Here is an 18,629-nt window from a genome sequence, read left to right as displayed (position 1 = left end):
AGCTTCCCCACAAGTGACCCCATTTTGGAAACTAGACTCCCCAAGGAACTTATCTAGAAGCATAATGAGCACTTTAAACCCTCAGGTACTTCACAAATTGATCTGTAAAAATGAAAAAGTACTTTTTTTTTCACACAATATTTCTTTTAGCTTCAATTTTTTCATTTTCACATGGGCAATAGGATAAAATGGATCCTAAAATTTGTTGGGCAATTTATCCTGAGTACGCCGATACCTCATATGTGGGGGTAAACCACTGTTTGGGTGCACGGCAAGGCTCGGAAGGGGAGGCATGCCATTTGACTTTTTGAATGGAAAATTAGCTCCAATCGTTAGCGGACACCATGTCGCGTTTGGAGAGCCCCTGTGTGCCTAAACATTGGAGCTCCCCTACAAGTGACCCCATTTTGGAAACTAGACCCCCCAAGGAACTTATCTAGATGCATAGTGAGCACTTATAACCCCCAGGTGCTTCACAGAAGTTTATAACGCAGAGCCGTGAAAATAAAAAATAATTTTTCTTTCCTCAAAAATTGTTTTTAGCCCAGAATTTTTTATTTTCCCAAGGGTAATAGGAGAAATTGGACCCCAAATGTTGTTGTCCAGTTTTTCCTGAGTATGATGATACCTTATATGTGGGGGTAAACCACTGTTTGGGAGCACGGCAGGGCTCGGAAGGGAAGGCACGCCATTTGGCTTTTTGAATGGAAAATTTGCTCCAATCATTAGCGGACACCATGTCGCGTTTGGAGAGCCCCTGTGTGCCTAAACATTGGAGCTCCCGCACAAGTGACCCCATTTTGGAAACTAGACCTCCCATGGAACTAATCTAGATGTGTGGTGAGCACTTTGAATCCCCAAGTGCTTCACAGAAGTTTATAACGCAGAGCCATGAAAATAAAAAATAATTTTTCTTTTCTCAAAAATGATTTTTTAGCCCACAATTTTTTATTTTCCCAAGGGTAACAGGAGAAATTGGACCCCAAAAGTTGTTGTCCAGTTTCTCCTGAGTACGCTGATACCCCATATGTGGGGGTAAACCACTGTTTTGGCACACGTCGGGGTTCGGAAGGGAAGTAGTGACGTTTTGAAATGCAGACTTTGATGGAATGCTCTGCGGGCGTCAGGTTGCGTTTGCAGAGCCCCTGATGTGCCTAAACAGTAGGAACTCCCCACAAGTGACTCCATTTTGGAAACTAGACCCCCAAGGGAACTTATCTAGATGTGTGGTGAGCACTTTGAACCCCCAAGTGCTTCACAGAAGTTTATAACGCAGAGCCGTGAAAATAATAAATGTGTTTCCTTTCCTCAAAAATATTTTTTTAGCCCAGAATTTTTTATTTTTGCAAGGGTAACAGGAGAAATTTGACCCCAAAAGTTGTTGTCCAGTTTCTCCTGAGTACGCTGATACCCCATATGTGGGGGTAAACCACGGTTTGGGCACATGCCGGGGCTCGGAAGGGAAGTAGTGACATTTGAAATGCAGACTTTGATGGAATGGTCTGCGGGCGTCACATTGCATTTGCAGAGCCCCTGATGTGCCTAAACAGTAGAAACACCCCACAAGTGACCCCATTTTGGAAACTAGACCCCCCAAGGAACTTATCTAGATGTGTGATGAGCACGGTCAACCCCCAAGTGCTTCACAGAAGTTTACAACGCAGAGCCGTGAAAATAAAAAATCATTTTTCTTTCCTCAAAAAAGATGTTTTAGCATGCAATTTTTTATTTTCACAAGGGTAACAGGAGAAATTGGGCCCCAGTAGTTGTTGCCCAGTTTGTCGTGAGTGTGCTGGTACCCCATATGTGGGGGTAAACCACTGTTTGGGCGCACGTCAGGGCTCGGAAGTGAAGTAGTGACATTTGAAATGCAGACTTTGATGGAATGGTCTGCGGGCATCACGTTGCATTTGCAGAGCCCCTGATGTGCCTAAACAGTAGAAACACCCCACAAGTGACCCCATTTTGGAAACTAGACCCCCGAAGGAACTTATCTAGATGTGTGTTGAGCACTTTCAACCCCCAAGTGCTTCACAGAAGTTTATAACGCAGAGCCATGAAAATAAAAAATAATTGTTCTTTCTTCAAAAATTATGTTTTAGCAAGTAATTTTTTATTTCTGCAAGGGTAACAGGAGAAATTGGACCCCAACAGTTGTTGCCCAGTTTGTCCTGAGTATGCTGGTACCCCAAATGTGGGGGTAAACCACTGTTTGGGCGCACGTCGGGGCTTGGAAGGGAGGGAGCACCATTTGACTTTTTGAACGCAAGATTGGCTGGAATCAATGGTGGCGCCATGTTGCGTTTGGAGACCCCTGATGTGCCTAAACAGTGGAAACCCCTCAATTCTAACTTCAACACTAACCCCAACACACCCCTAATCCTAATCCCAACTGTAGCCATAACCCTAATCACAACCCTAACTCCAACACACCCCTAACCACAACCCTAACCCCAACACACCCGTAACCCTAATTCCAACCCTAACCCTAATCCTAACCCTAATCCCAACCCTAACCCTAATCCCAACCCTAACCACAACTGTAACCCCAACACACCCCTAACCCTATCCGTAACCCTAACCACAAGCCTAATCTTAACCCTATTTCCAACCCTAGCCCTAATTGCAACCCTAACTCTAAGGCTATGTGCCCACGTTGCAGATTCGTGTGAGATTTTTCCGCACGATTTTTGAAAAATCTGCAGGTAAAAGGCACTGCGTTTTACCTGCGGATTTACAGCAGATTTCCAGTGTTTTTTTGTGCGGATTTCACCTACGGATTCCTATTGAGGAACAGGTGTAAAACGCTGTGGAATCCGCACAAAGAATTGACATGCTGCGGAAAATACAACGCAGCGTTTCTGCACGGAATTTTCTGCACCATGGGCACAGCGGATTTGGTTTTCCATAGGTGTACATGGTACTGTAAACCTGATGGAAAACTGCTACGAATTTGCAGCGGCCAATCCGCTGCGGATCCGCGGCCAATCCGCTGCGGATCCGCGGCCAATCTGCTGCGGATCCGCAGCCAAATCTGCACTGTGTGCACATGCCATAACCCTAACCCTAACCCTACCCCTAACCCTACCCCTAGTTCTAACCCTAGTTCTAACCCTGACCCTAACCCTACCCCTAGTTCTAACCCTAGTTCTAACCCTAACCCTAGTGGAAAAAGAAAATATTTTCTTTATTTTATTATTGTCCCTACCTATGGGGGTGATAAAGGGGGGGTTTATTTATTATTTTTTTTATTTTGATCGCTGTGATAGAACCTACCACAGCGATCAAAATGTACTTGTAACGAATCTGCCGGCCGGCAGATTCAGCGGGCGCACTGAGCATGCGCCCGCCATTTTGGAAGATGGCGGCGCCCATGGAGAAGACGGACCGACACCGGGAGCCTCGGTAAGTATAAGGGGGGGGAGATCGGGGCACGGGGGGGGGCGTCGGAGCACGGGGGGGTGGCATAGGAGCAGGGGGGAGTGTCATGAATCCCCAATGGCTAGGGATAGCACAGGATAAGCAAAGTATAATAAATATCGGACGAGCTCTAGGGTGATGGAACCTGGGCTGACCGCTGCCCTACGCCTGACAAACGCAACTAGAGATAGCCAGGGAGCGTGCCTACGTTGGTTCTAGACGCCACGCACCAGCCTAAGAGCTAACTAGTACTGCAGAGAAAACAAAGACCTCACTTGCCTCCAGAGGAATTAACCCCAAAGGTATAGTTGCCCCCCACATGTATTGACGGTGAAATGAGAGGAAGGCACACACATAGAGATGATGTATATAGCTTTAGCAAATAGAGGCCCGCTGAAAACTAGAAAGCAGAATGACACAAAAGGGGACTGAGCGGTCAGCAAAAAACCCTAATAAAAAAAAACCATCCTGAGATTACAAGAACCCATGTGCCAACTCATGGCACATGGGGAGAACCTCAGTCCACTAGAGCAACCAGCTAACAAAGAGACATTCTAAGCAAGCTGGACAAAAAACCAAACAACTGAAAATCAGCACTTAGCTTATCCTGAAAGATCTGGGAGCAGGTAGGCAGGAACCAAACAGAGCACATCTGAACACATTGTTAGCCGGCAAGGGAAATGACAGAAAGGCCAGGTAAAATAGGAAACACCCAGCCTCTGATGGACAGATGGAAACCAAAGGCCGCAACCCACCAAAGTCACCCAGTACCAGCAATAACCACCAGAGGGAGCCCGCAAAGTGAATCCACAACAGTACCCCCCCCTTGAGGAGGGGTCACCGAACCCTCACGAGAACCCCCAGGGCGATCAGGGCGAGCCCTATGGAAGGCGCGGACCAAATCAGTCGCATGAACATCGGAGGCGACCACCCAGGAATTGTCCTCCTGACCATAACCCTTCCACTTAACCAAATACTGGAGTTTGCGTCTGGAGACACGAGAATCCAAGATCTTTTCAACAACATACTCCAATTCTCCCTCCACCAGCACCGGAGCAGGAGGTTCGACCGAAGGAACAACAGGCACCTCATACCTCCGCAACAACGACCGATGGAACACATTATGAATAGCGAACGATGCTGGGAGATCCAAACGGAAAGATACAGGGTTAAGAATCTCCGAGATCCTATAAGGACCGATGAACCGAGGCTTGAACTTAGGAGAAGAGACCTTCATAGGGACAAAACGAGAAGACAACCACACCAAGTCCCCAACAAGAAGTCGGGGACCCACGCGGCGACGGCGATTAGCAAACTGCTGAGTCTTCTCCTGAGATAACTTCAAATTGTCCACCACCTGATTCCAAATGTGATGTAGCCTGTCCACCACCACGTCCACTCCAGGACAATCCGAAGACTCCACCTGACCAGAGGAAAAACGAGGATGAAACCCCGAATTACAAAAAAAAGGAGAGACCAACGTGGCCGAACTAGCCCGATTATTAAGAGCAAATTCGGCCAGTGGCAAAAAAGCAACCCAGTCATCCTGATCAGCAGAAACAAAACACCTCAAATAAGTTTCCAAGGTCTGATTAGTTCGCTCCGTCTGGCCATTCGTCTGAGGATGGAATGCAGACGAGAAAGACAAATCAATGCCCATCTTGGCACAAAACGTCCGCCAAAATCTAGACACAAACTGGGATCCCCTGTCAGAAACGATATTCTCCGGAATCCCATGCAAACGAACCACGTTCTGAAAAAACAAAGGAACCAACTCAGAGGAGGAGGGCAACTTAGGCAAGGGCACCAAATGAACCATCTTAGAAAAGCGGTCACACACAACCCAGATAACGGACATTTTCTGTGAAACCGGGAGATCAGAAATAAAATCCATGGAAATGTGCGTCCAAGGCCTCTTCGGGATGGGCAAGGATAACAACAACCCACTAGCCCGTGAACAGCAAGGCTTAGCTCGAGCACACACTTCACAAGACTGCACAAAGGTACGCACATCCCTAGACAAGGAAGGCCACCAAAAAGACCTGGCCACCAAGTCTCTTGTACCAAATATTCCAGGATGACCAGCCAACACAGAAGAATGGACCTCTGAGATGACTCTACTGGTCCAATCATCCGGAACAAACAGTCTTTCTGGTGGACATCGATCCGGTTTATCCACCTGAAACTCCTGCAATGCGCGTCGCAAGTCTGGGGATACGGCGGACAATATTACCCCATCCCTAAGGATACCAGCAGGCCCAGTGTCTCCAGGAGAGTCAGGCACAAAACTCCTGGAAAGAGCATCTGCCTTCACATTCTTTGAACCTGGCAGGTATGAAACCACGAAATTGAAACGAGAAAAAAATAACGACCAACGAGCCTGTCTAGGATTCAAACGCCTGGCAGACTCAAGGTAAATGAGATTCTTGTGATCAGTCAAGACCACCACGCGATGTTTAGCACCCTCAAGCCAATGACGCCACTCCTCAAATGCCCACTTCATGGCCAAAAGCTCCCGATTACCCACATCATAATTGCGCTCGGCGGGCGAGAATTTTCTAGAGAAGAAAGCACATGGCTTCATCACCGAGCCATTAGAACTTCTCTGTGACAAAACCGCCCCCGCTCCAATCTCGGAAGCATCAACCTCCACCTGAAAAGGAAGTGAAACATCTGGTTGACACAACACAGGAGCAGAAGAAAACCGGCGCTTAAGTTCCCGAAAGGCCTCCACGGCCGCAGGAGACCAATCAGCAACATCAGCACCCTTTTTAGTCAAATCAGTCAAAGGTTTAACAATACTGGAAAAATTAGCAATGAACCGACGATAAAAATTAGCAAACCCCAAGAACTTCTGAAGGCTCTTAACAGATGTAGGTTGTGTCCAGTCACAAATAGCCTGAACCTTAACGGGATCCATCTCAATAGTAGAAGGAGAAAAAATGTACCCCAAAAAAGAAATCTTCTGGACTCCGAAGAGACACTTTGAGCCCTTCACAAACAGAGAATTGGCCCGCAAAACCTGAAACACCTTCCAGACCTGTAGAACATGAGACTCCCAGTCATCAGAAAACACCAAAATATCATCCAAATACACAATCATAAACTTATCCAGATATTCACGGAAAATATTGTGCATAAAGGACTGAAAGACTGACGGAGCATTGGAGAGTCCAAAAGGCATTACCAAATACTCAAAATGGCCCTCAGGCGTATTAAATGCGGTTTTCCACTCATCACCCTGTTTTATCCGCACCAGATTATACGCACCACGAAGATCTATTTTAGTGAACCACCTAGCCCCCTTAATGCGAGCAAACAAATCCGTAAATAATGGCAATGGATACTGGTATTTGACTGTAATCTTATTCAGAAGGCGATAATCTATACAAGGCCTCAGGGAACCATCTTTTTTTGCCACGAAAAAAAAACCTGCTCCCAGAGGGGACGAAGATGGACGAATATGTCCCTTTTCCAAGGACTCCTTAATATAATTCCGCATAGCAGTATGCTCTGGCAGTGACAGATTAAATAAACGACCCTTAGGGAACTTACTGCCAGGAATCAATTCTATAGCACAGTCACACTCTCTATGAGGAGGGAGCGAATTGAGCTTAGGCTCCTCAAAAACATCCCTATAATCCGACAAAAACGCAGGGATCTCCGAAGGAGTAGATGAAGCGATAGAAATCGGAGGTGCATCATCATGAACCCCCTGACATCCCCAGCTTAGCACAGACATTGTTTTCCAGTCCAGGACAGGATTATGAGTTTGTAACCATGGCAGACCAAGCACTAGTACATCATGTAAATTATACAGTACAAGGAAGCGAATCACCTCCTGATGAACGGGAGTCATGCGCATGGTCACTTGTGTCCAATACTGCGGTTTATTCATAGCCAATGGTGTAGAATCAATTCCCTTCAGAGGAATAGGAACTTCCAGAGGCTCTAGACTAAAACCGCAGCGTTTAGCAAATGACCAATCCATAAGACTCAGGGCAGCGCCTGAATCCACATAGGCATCGACGGAAATGGAAGACAGTGAAAAAATCAGAGTCACAGACAAAATGAACTTAGACTGCAGAGTATCAATGGCAAAAGATTTATCAACCCTTTTTGTGCGTTTAGAGCATGCTGATATAACATGAGCTGAATCACCACAATAAAAACACAAACCATTTTTCCGCCTATAATTTTGCCGTTCACTTCTGGACTGAATTCTATCACATTGCATAGACTCAGGTGCCTGTTCAGAAGACACCGCCAACTGGTGCACGGGTTTGCGCTCCCGTAAACGCCGATCAATCTGAATGGCCATAGCCATAGACTCATTCAGACCTGTAGGCGCAGGGAACCCCACCATAATATCCTTAATGGCCTCAGAAAGACCATTTCTGAAGTTTGCAGCCAGGGCGCACTCATTCCACTGAGTAAGCACCGACCATTTCCGAAATTTCTGACAATATATTTCCGCTTCATCATGCCCCTGAGAGAGGGCTAATAAAGCCTTTTCAGCCTGAATCTCTAGGTTAGGTTCCTCATAGAGCAATCCCAATGCCAGAAAAAACGCATCCACACTGAGCAATGCAGGATCCCCTGGTGCCAATGCAAATGCCCAATTCTGAGGGTCGCCCCGTAGGAACGATATAACAATCTTGACCTGTTGAGCAGGGTCTCCAGAGGAGTGAGATTTCAAAGAGAGAAACAATTTACAATTGTTCCTGAAATTCAGGAAGGTAGATCTATCTCCAGAAAAGAACTCTGGAATAGGAATTCTAGGTTCAGACATGGGAGTGTGAACCACGAAATCCTGTATGTTTTGAACCTTTGCCGCGAGATTACTCAGGCTGGAAGCCAAACTCTGGACATCCATGATACACAGCTAAGATCAGAGCCATTCAAGGGTTAAGAGGAGGTAAGAAGCAGCTAGACAGCAATTAAGGGCTAGGCAGCAAAACTCTGAAGGAAAAAAAAAATAAATAAAAAATTTCCCTTGTAAACTTCTTTATCTCCTGCTTCAGCCCAAACAATTAACACTTTGTCGGCCGGCTATACTGTCATGAATCCCCAATGGCTAGGGATAGCACAGGATAAGCAAAGTATAATAAATATCGGACGAGCTCTAGGGTGATGGAACCTGGGCTGACCGCTGCCCTACGCCTGACAAACGCAACTAGAGATAGCCAGGGAGCGTGCCTACGTTGGTTCTAGACGCCACGCACCAGCCTAAGAGCTAACTAGTACTGCAGAGAAAACAAAGACCTCACTTGCCTCCAGAGGAATTAACCCCAAAGGTATAGTTGCCCCCCACATGTATTGACGGTGAAATGAGAGGAAGGCACACACATAGAGATGATGTACTGTATATAGCTTTAGCAAATAGAGGCCCGCTGAAAACTAGAAAGCAGAATGACACAAAAGGGGACTGAGCGGTCAGCAAAAAACCCTAATCAAAAAAAACCATCCTGAGATTACAAGAACCCATGTGCCAACTCATGGCACATGGGGAGAACCTCAGTCCACTAGAGCAACCAGCTAACAAAGAGACATTCTAAGCAAGCTGGACAAAAAAACAAACAACTGAAAATCAGCACTTAGCTTATCCTGAAAGATCTGGGAGCAGGTAGGCAGGAACCAAACAGAGCACATCTGAACACATTGTTAGCCGGCAAGGGAAATGACAGAAAGGCCAGGTAAAATAGGAAACACCCAGCCTCTGATGGACAGATGGAAACCAAAGGCCGCAACCCACCAAAGTCACCCAGTACCAGCAATAACCACCAGAGGGAGCCCGCAAACAGAATCCACAACAGGGGAGCGGACAGGAGGACGGGGGAGCGGAGCACAGGACGGAGGGGACTACAGGACAGATCGGTGGCTTGGGGGGGCGATCGGTGGGGTGGGGGGGGGCTCACATCAGGGTTTCCAGCCATGGCCGATGTTATTGCAGCATCGGCCATGGCTGGCTTGTAATATTTCACCAGTTTTTTAGGTGAAATATTACAAATCGCTCTGATTGGCAGTTTCACTTTCAACAGCCAATCAGAGCGATCGTAGCCACGGGGGGGGGGGGGGGTGAAGCCACCCCCCCTGGGCTGAAGTACCACTCCCCCTGTCCCTGCAGATCGGGTGAAATTGGTGTTAACCCTTTCACCCGATCTGCAGGGACGCGATCATTCCATGACGCCACATAGGCGTCATGGGTCGGATTGGCACGGGTTTTCATGACGCCTACGTGGCGTCAAAGGTCGGGAAGGGGTTAAAAAGGAACCTAAAGACCCACCTCTTCCGAAAGCCTACAACCTGCAGTAACCACCAAACCGTTACACGACCAGCTCTATTCTCACCTACTGTATCCTCGCCCATCCATTGTAGATTGTGAGCCCTCACTGGCAGGGTCCTCTCTCCTACTGTACCAGTCGTGACTTGTATTGTTTAAGATTATTGCAGTTGTTTTTTATTATGTATACCCCCCCCCCTCACATGTAAAGCGCCATGGAATCAATGGCGCCATAATAATAAATAATAATTATAATAATAATAGATACCAAGAGGAATGAGGGCCCTGCTCGCAAGCTTACCATCTATGAGGAAATAGGGGAGTCATGAAAAGTGGATGGTAACAATTACTTTCATTGCTCTGATCAGCCATAATGTAATAAATCGGATGTTCATGTAATGCTGCATGAACCAGTTACCAACCAGAATGTGTAAAAGTACAGACACAGAGGGCTATTAAATGCATAAAGCATGTGTAAACATGATATGAGTGTCCTGGTTATGAAGAAAATACCAAAGATTATACCAAAAGGGACCCAGGATGGGGGTCATTATTACTAGGAGGGGCCCAGGATGGCAGACATATTTGTGTGGTTACTGCTGGCTCTCCAGCCAAGTCTATGGCAATATGCGAGAGCCAGGTGCAGCCTGACACTTGGGAGCCTAAGTCCAGAGTTCACCCGAGTGAGCATGTCCGTGAAGTGGCGTCTGCTCATTAGTGGTCGGACATTTGCTGCTCTGGTGAGGTGGCAGCCCCGGATTGGTCTGCGAACGATGTCTCGCCCAACTGGATGTGAGTGTTTGGGGTGGAGCCTTTTGTATGAAAGGCCCCCAGTGGCGAACGCGGGCTCGCCAGTATCACTTATGTGTGGTGTTTGTGAGTGGATGCTCTACCACTCTGTTTCCACGTGTCACTCTTTACACTGAAAGTTCTTACATTGGCAGGTAGGGTTAGGACTGGGTAGCTACCCCTTGGCATAGCATCTGTTTCTTTCATGTGTGCGGTTAGCACAGCTGAGTTACAGAGCAAGTCCAACCCTCAGGCTACACCTCTCAGGGATAGTGTCAAGGCTTTGCACCTAGCGTCACATGAGTTCTTTGCTTTGACTCGGTATCTGCTTTTTACACATGTGCAGATAGCACAGCTTACTTGCAGAGCGAGCACTACCCTCGTGCTATTCCCCTGTGATGTTTAAGGGTATGTGCACACTTTGGGGATTTCCTGCGGATCAGCAGCGTTTTTTGCCTTGCAGAAACGCTGCAGATCCGCAAGTGAATGTACATCAATAGGAAAAAAAATGCTGTGCTAATGGTGTGGAAAATTCGATGTGTCACTTCTTTTGTGCGGATCTGCAGCGTTTTTGTACCCATTCCATTATAGAAATCCGCAGGGGTAAAAAACGCAGTAAATCCGCACCTGCGTTTTCTGCCAAGAGATGCAGAATCCGCACCAAAAATTCCTAAGCCTAATCCGCAACGTGGGCACATAGCCTTACAGGGTTTAGCATCTAGTTTACTCTCAGCAGTACCTTTCTGTGCAGTAACTGAGCTGGGTACTCTGAGTTCGGTTCACACTGTGTGGCTATGTGCGGTTATAGTGATCGCTCGCTGTTTAGACCCACCATTGTTCACTAGCAGCAGCTATCTGTCTCTGCATGGTAGACCCTGGGTTGTGATTGCACTTTACTATTTATTTTTATTTAGCATAATCCTCCAACGCTAACACCTGCCTGGAAGAAATCCCTGCCTCCTGTTTTCATTGTAATACTTACCCCCTCCCATCAGCATCAGTTCCCTTTAACCTAATGGTTTGGTGTCCATTAGGTCAGTCTGCGTTTTTACGTGATCAGTTTGAGGACTGACAATTATTAAAATTTCCAGAAAAAAAGACATGAAAGTGGATCTATCACCAGATTTCACAATGCATACATACTTAATTAGATCTTTTAGTTGTACTTGCTATGAAAATCAACATCCAAATGACTGTCTATGGCTACGTTCACATTAGCGTTGTGCGACGCAGCGTTGGGCGCCGCTGCGTCGCCGCATGCGTCATGCACCCCTATATTTAACATGGGGGCGCATGGACATGCGTTGCATTTGCGTTTTGTGACGCATGCGTCGCTGCGGCGCACGCGTCAGGGCGCACAGGACGCAGCAAGTTGCATTTTTTGTGCGTCCAAAATCAAGCAAAAAAAGGACGCATGCGTCACAAAACGCTGCATTGTGCATGCGTTCACATTTGCGTTGTGCGTTGCGTCGCCGACGCTGCGGCACACAACGCAAATGTGAACGTAGCCTAAGGCTGGAGACACACTGTCACTAGAACTTTTCCAATGGAGGTCACGCTGACATCAGTGAGCTGAACTGAGTTTATTGGCTGTCAACTCCCAGGACCTTTCTGATGACACCGCGAGCGTGTGAACTTTCCCACGCTCACAGTGACTTCAGTGAGGTGAAAAGAGTTCATTGCAAGGCACTGAGATAGCAGGATGTATAGTGGCATCATGCAACAATGCAGCCTGCCATCAAGATGTAGCAGAGCTAGACGCATCATGGGACATATGGATTATTATTAGTGATGAGCGAGCACTAAAATGCTCGGGTGCTTGTTGCTCGGGTCGAGCAAATTGGAATACTCGGGTACTCGACCCGAGCAACGAGCCCAATGTAAGTCTATGGGAAACCTGAGTATTTTTACCGCGATCCCCCCGGGGGTCCTTTTAAGGTCTAAAAACATCAGAAAATGATGGAAACATTGCTCAAATGACACAGGAACATCATAGGGATCGCCCCTGGAAGCATTTCTGACTCCTAGGTCACAGCTGTTACCAATGTTGTTTCACGCCATTTTTACAGGTGCATCAACATACAATAACGTAACGTAAAATGTATTTTGCTGGGAAATATGTTAAGGTACATCCTTTCCAGGCTATTGACTTGTATATAAGGCAAAATAATTTACCCCAGGCCAAAATGTTCCACCACCACTTGGGCTATGTTCGCATGCTTTTTGATGCGTCTTTAAACTTTAACATTGCTTTCAACCAATACAAATGCATTCACTGGGAAATGTCATTGTACCATTTAACAACCCTAGCTGGCCATGTGGTGTGTGACACATAAGCAGACACATCTTGCTTCATTTATAAAGGAGGGACTCTTAAAGTCACAAAGCTTACTTTTAGAGGGGCATCAGGCAGAATTAATATTCTTAAAGGGCCATTATTAAACAGTGGGCCTCCTATGCTGTTATTGCCTATGAAGTGAGTGGCTGGGCTGCCAAGAATTACGACGCACCCCAATACCCCTTTCATGAGAGGTATAGGAGGGCTTCCTGAAAAAATGAAAAAAAGGCCTGTCCTGCTGCACAGTTATATGCACCCCAATAAGCATTTGAACCCAGGTACTGGATGGCCACAGGAAAACCCACTTCACATTCTTCAGTTGGTCCTGCCATACTGTTTTCTTATGTATTGACTGCAAGGCCTGCCCTGCTACCCAGTCATATGCATCCCAATAAGCCTTTGAACCCAGGTACTGGATGGCCACAGAAAAACACACTTCACATTCTTCAGTTGGTCCTGCCATACTGTTTCCTTAGATAAATAGAATACACCGCACTCTCTGGGAATCTATATTGCCGTGATAGTGAAAATTTATTTATACTACATTAAACATAGAATTCAATAATGCAGAAAGCGACCAGAAGTAAAACTGACGTTTCGACTTCTCCCGAGTATTAATCATATGATCGCTAGAACAAAACAAAAGTAAACTTTAATACATACTACAAACATTGTATAAAATATACATGGCAAAATAGAAGATACAAAAATAAAGAATGCCCATGGGGCATTGTTCTATTTTATTTTCTTCTTTATTTTTGTATCTTTTATTTTGCCATATATATTTATACAATGTTTGTAGTATGTGTTTACGTTTACTTTTGTTTTGTTCCAGCTATTATATGATTAAAAGACTCGGTAGGAGTCGAAACATCAGTTTTACTACTGGTCGCTTTCTGCATTATTGAATTCTATGTTTAATGTAGTATAAATAAATTTTCACTATCACTGCAATATAGATTCCCAGACAGTGCGGTGTATTCTATTTATCTTGGTATTTAAGGACTTGCATAGTCCACTACACCGCCCCTGACGAAGCCGACGCGAAACGCGCGTTGGGGCAACGGTGTGGATCCCTGTCTGATGCTAGTACATGGGTAAGAACTTGGAGGGTAATCTGTGATGCTTATGACACTTTTGAGCCTGTGTACAGGGCTCACCAAATGTCTCTTACGCTTTTACTATACGCTCGGTTAAATGCCCTTATACATTTGCACTATGCACTTTATGGCGGTATATGACGTCTGCGAGATCCACATTAGTTCTTGTTCTGTGCTACCCGGCTCTCTCAATCTGAATGAGTTGTATTCGTATATTTATTGACTTGTATATATTCAAATTTTGTGATTTTGTGATTTAATAAAATTGTATTTAATTATCTATGGACATGTACTCCATTGCTCTTTTTTTATGTATCCAGTTTGTTAGGAGTGTCCTAAGTACATTTTATTGATACATTTTTCCCCTGTAAGATCTCCCCATGGTGGTGTAGAGCATGGTGGAGAAATCTAGGAATTTACCCTCCATTTTGGGCTTATTCCCCTCAATTTAAAGGAGCGGGTCTCTTAGACTTGTAATGCCCATACACTAAGTGCATGGGCTGACAAACATTTCCCCATGGGGGGTAAAAAATTTTAAAAGTATACTATGGGCATCATAGACACCCTTGCCAAAAAATGGACCGCCTATAGCAGCACAGAACACGTTCAGCGTGGTCATCTAGTGGTGGAGAATGAGGAGACATTGCTGAAGGCCTCATTAAAACTAGGCACAATGTAAAGGAGTGTGTCACCTAGACATATAATGCCCATACACGCAGTGCATGGACTGACAAACATTTCTCCAAGGGGAATACATTTTTTAAAAATATACTATGGGCATCATAGACACCCATGCCAAAACTTAAACTGCCTGTAGCGGCACAGAAGACGTTAAGCCTGGTGATCTAGTGGTGGAGAATGAGGAGACATAAAGATAAATCATAATGAAATCAAACAAATAAATAAAGGATGTGAATCCACCAATGAAAGTACCGTATTTTCTGGTGTATAAGACAACTGGGCGTATAAGACGACCCCCAACTTTTCCATATAAAATATGGAATTTGGGATATGTGTTATGATCTGGTGGTTTAGGAGCAACATGGGGCGAGCTCTGGAGGAGGTGGTACCTGTACTGACCGCAGTTCCTGAGCTTAACACAACACTAGAAGTAGCCGTGGGATGTTCCTGTCACTCCCTAGACACCTCGTCACAGCCAGAGGACTAACTACCCCTAAAGATAGAAACAGGAAAGCTATCTTGCCTCAGAGAAAATCCCCAAAGGATAGCCAGCCCCCCACAAATATTGACTGTGAGTGGAGAGGGAAATGACATACGCAGAATGAAACCAGAATGAAGCAAAGGAGGCCACGCAAGCTAGATAGATAGAATAGGACAGAATACTGTGCGGTCAGTATTAAAAAACTAGAAAAATCCACCACAGAGTTTACAAAAATCTCCACACCTGACTAAAGGTGTGGAGGGTAAATCTGCTTCCCAGAGCTTCCAGCTTAACTGAATAAATCCATACTGACAAGCTGGACTAGAAAAAACATAGAATGTGCTGAACGATAAAGTCCACAAAATGTGGACTGCAAAAGAACAAAGCAAGGACTTATTTTTGCTGAACTGGTCAGAATATCAGGGAAATCCAAGAAGATATGTGAATCCAACCAGGAACCATTGACAAGTGGCACTGGCTGAAGGATAGAGCCAGGCTAAATAGCCGAGCCAGAATAGACGATCAGTGGAAGCAGCTGCTGACTGCTAAATCCAAGGAGCAGCCGTTCCACTTAAAACCACCGGAGGGAGCCCAAGAGCAGAATTCACAAAAGTGCCACTTACAACCACCGGAGGGAGCCCAAGAGCGGAATTCACAACAGTACCCCCCCTTGAGGAGGGGTCACCGAAACCTCACCAGAGCCCCCAGGCCGATCAGGACGAGCCAAGTGAAAAGCATGAACCAAATCGGCGGCATGAACATCGGAGGCAACAACCCAAGAATTATCCTCCTGGCCATAACCATTCCACTTGACAAGATACTGAAGCCTCCGCCTTGAAAAACAAGAATCCAAAATTTTCTCAACCACATATTCCAACTCCCCCTCCACCAACACCGGGGCAGGAGGATCAACAGAGGGAACAACGGGCACCACATATCTCCGCAACAAAGATCTATGGAAAACATTATGGATGGCAAAAGAGGCTGGAAGGGCCAAACGAAAAGATACCGGATTGATAATCTCAGAAATCTTATAAGGACCAATAAACCGAGGCTTGAACTTAGGGGAAGAAACCTTCATAGGAACATGACGAGAAGATAACCAGACTAAATCCCCCACCCGAAGCCGGGGACCAACACACCGACGGCGGTTAGCAAAACGTTGAGCCTTTTCCTGAGACAACGTCAAATTGTCTACCACATGAGTCCAAATCTGCTGTAACCTGTCCATCACAGAATCCACACCAGGACAATCAGAAGGCTCAACCTGCCCCGAAGAAAAACGAGGGTGAAAACCAAAATTACAAAAGAAAGGCGAAACCAAAGTAGCCGAACTAGCCCGATTATTAAGGGCAAACTCGGCCAACGGCAAGAAAGCCACCCAATCATCCTGATCAGCAGACACAAAGCATCTCAAATAGGTTTCCAAGGTCTGATTAGTTCGCTCAGTTTGGCCATTTGTCTGAGGATGAAACGCCGAAGAAAAAGACAAATCAATGCCCATCCTAGCACAAAAGGCCCGCCAAAACCTAGAAACAAACTGGGAACCTCTGTCAGACACAATATTCTCTGGAACGCCATGCAAACGAATCACATGCTGAAAAAACAATGGAACCAAATCAGAGGAGGAAGGCAATTTAGGCAAAGGTACCAAATGGACCATTTTAGAGAACCGGTCACAAACCACCCAGATAACAGACATCTTCTGGGAAACAGGAAGATCCGAAATAAAATCCATGGAAATATGCATCCAGGGCCTCTCAGGGACCGGCAAAGGCAAAAGCAACCCACTAGCGCGGGAACAGCAAGGCTTGGCCCGGGCACAAGTCCCACAGGACTGCACAAAAGAACGCACATCCCGCGACAAGGAAGGCCACCAAAAGGACCTAGCAACCAAATCTCTGGTACCAAAAATTCCAGGATGACCAGCCAACACCGAACAATGAACCTCAGAAATTACCTTACTTGTCCATCTATCAGGAACAAACAGCTTCCCCACTGGACAGCGGTCAGGTTTATCAGCCTGAAATTCCTGAAGCACCCGCCGTAAATCAGGGGAGATGGCAGAAAGAATCACCCCTTCCTTAAGAATGCCAACCGGCTCAAGGACTCCAGGAGAATCAGGCAAAAAACTCCTAGAGAGGGCATCAGCCTTAATATTCTTAGATCCCCGAAGATACGAGACCACAAAATCAAAACGGGAGAAAAACAGGGACCATCGAGCCTGTCTAGGGTTCAGCCGCTTGGCCGACTCGAGGTAAATCAGATTCTTATGATCGGTCAAGACCACAACGCGGTGCTTGGCTCCCTCAAGCCAATGTCGCCACTCCTCAAATGCCCACTTCATAGCCAACAAATCCCGATTGCCGACGTCATAATTGCGCTCCGCAGGCAAAAACTTTCTGGAAAAAAAGGCACACGGTTTCATCAAAGAACCATCAGAATTCCTCTGAGACAAAACGGCCCCTGCCCCAATCTCAGAAGCGTCGACCTCAACCTGAAAAGGAAGAGAAACATCCGGCTGACGCAACACAGGGGCAGAAGTAAATTGGCGTTTAAGCTCCTGAAAGGCCTCAACAGCCTCAGAGGACCAATTCGTCACATCAGCGCCTTTCTTCGTCAAATCGGTCAGGGGCTTAACCACACTGGAAAAGTTGGCAATGAAACGGCGATAAAAATTAGCAAAGCCCAAAAACTTCTGAAGACTCTTCACAGATGTGGGTTGAATCCAGTCATGAATGGCTTGGACCTTAACAGGATCCATTTCTATAGACGAGGGAGAAAAAATAAAACCCAAAAAAGAGACCTTCTGAACTCCAAATAGGCACTTAGACCCATTCACAAATAAAGCATTATCACGAAGGATCTGGAATACCATCCTGACCTGCTTCACATGAGACTCCCAATCATCGGAAAAAATCAAAATATCATCCAAATACACAATCATGAATTTATCAAGATAATTGCGGAAAATATCATGCATGAAGGACTGAAATACAGAAGGAGCATTAGAAAGCCCGAAAGGCATCACAAGGTATTCAAAATGGCCTTCGGGCGTATTAAATGCAGTTTTCCATTCGTCACCCTGTTTAATACGAACAAAATTATATGCCCCTCGAAGGTCAATCTTAGTAAACCAACTAGCCCCCTTAATCCTAGCAAACAAATCAGAAAGCAAAGGTAAAGGGTATTGGAATTTGACCGTGATCTTATTAAGAAGGCGATAATCAATGCAGGGTCTCAAGGAGCCATCCTTCTTGGCAACAAAAAGGAATCCCGCTCCCAATGGTGACGAAGACGGCTGAATATGCCCCTTCTCCAAAGACTCCTTAACATAACTCCGCATGGCGGCATGCTCTGGCACAGACAGATTGAAAAGTCGACCCTTAGGGAACTTACAGCCAGGAATCAAGTTAATAGCACAATCACAGTCCCTATGTGGAGGAAGGGAACTGGACTTGGGCTCATCAAATACATCCTGGAAATCCGACAAAAACTCAGGGACTTCAGAAGAGGGGGAAGAGGAAATTGACATCA

General features: G+C 45.9%; 1 protein-coding gene across 2 annotated transcripts in view; it reads left to right on the top strand.

Moving 5' to 3' along the window:
• MEI1 (meiotic double-stranded break formation protein 1) overlaps nt 1–18,629 on the top strand; it is a 1,359,645-nt gene that overhangs the window by 1,077,635 nt on the left and 263,381 nt on the right. The gene's annotated exons all lie outside the window — the stretch shown is intronic.

This window comes from Ranitomeya variabilis, chromosome 8 (genome assembly GCF_051348905.1).
Source record: "Ranitomeya variabilis isolate aRanVar5 chromosome 8, aRanVar5.hap1, whole genome shotgun sequence".
Lineage (NCBI taxonomy): Eukaryota > Metazoa > Chordata > Amphibia > Anura > Dendrobatidae > Ranitomeya > Ranitomeya variabilis.
Note: the sequence above shows the minus strand (reverse complement) of the source record. Positions and strands in the feature narration are given on the sequence as shown.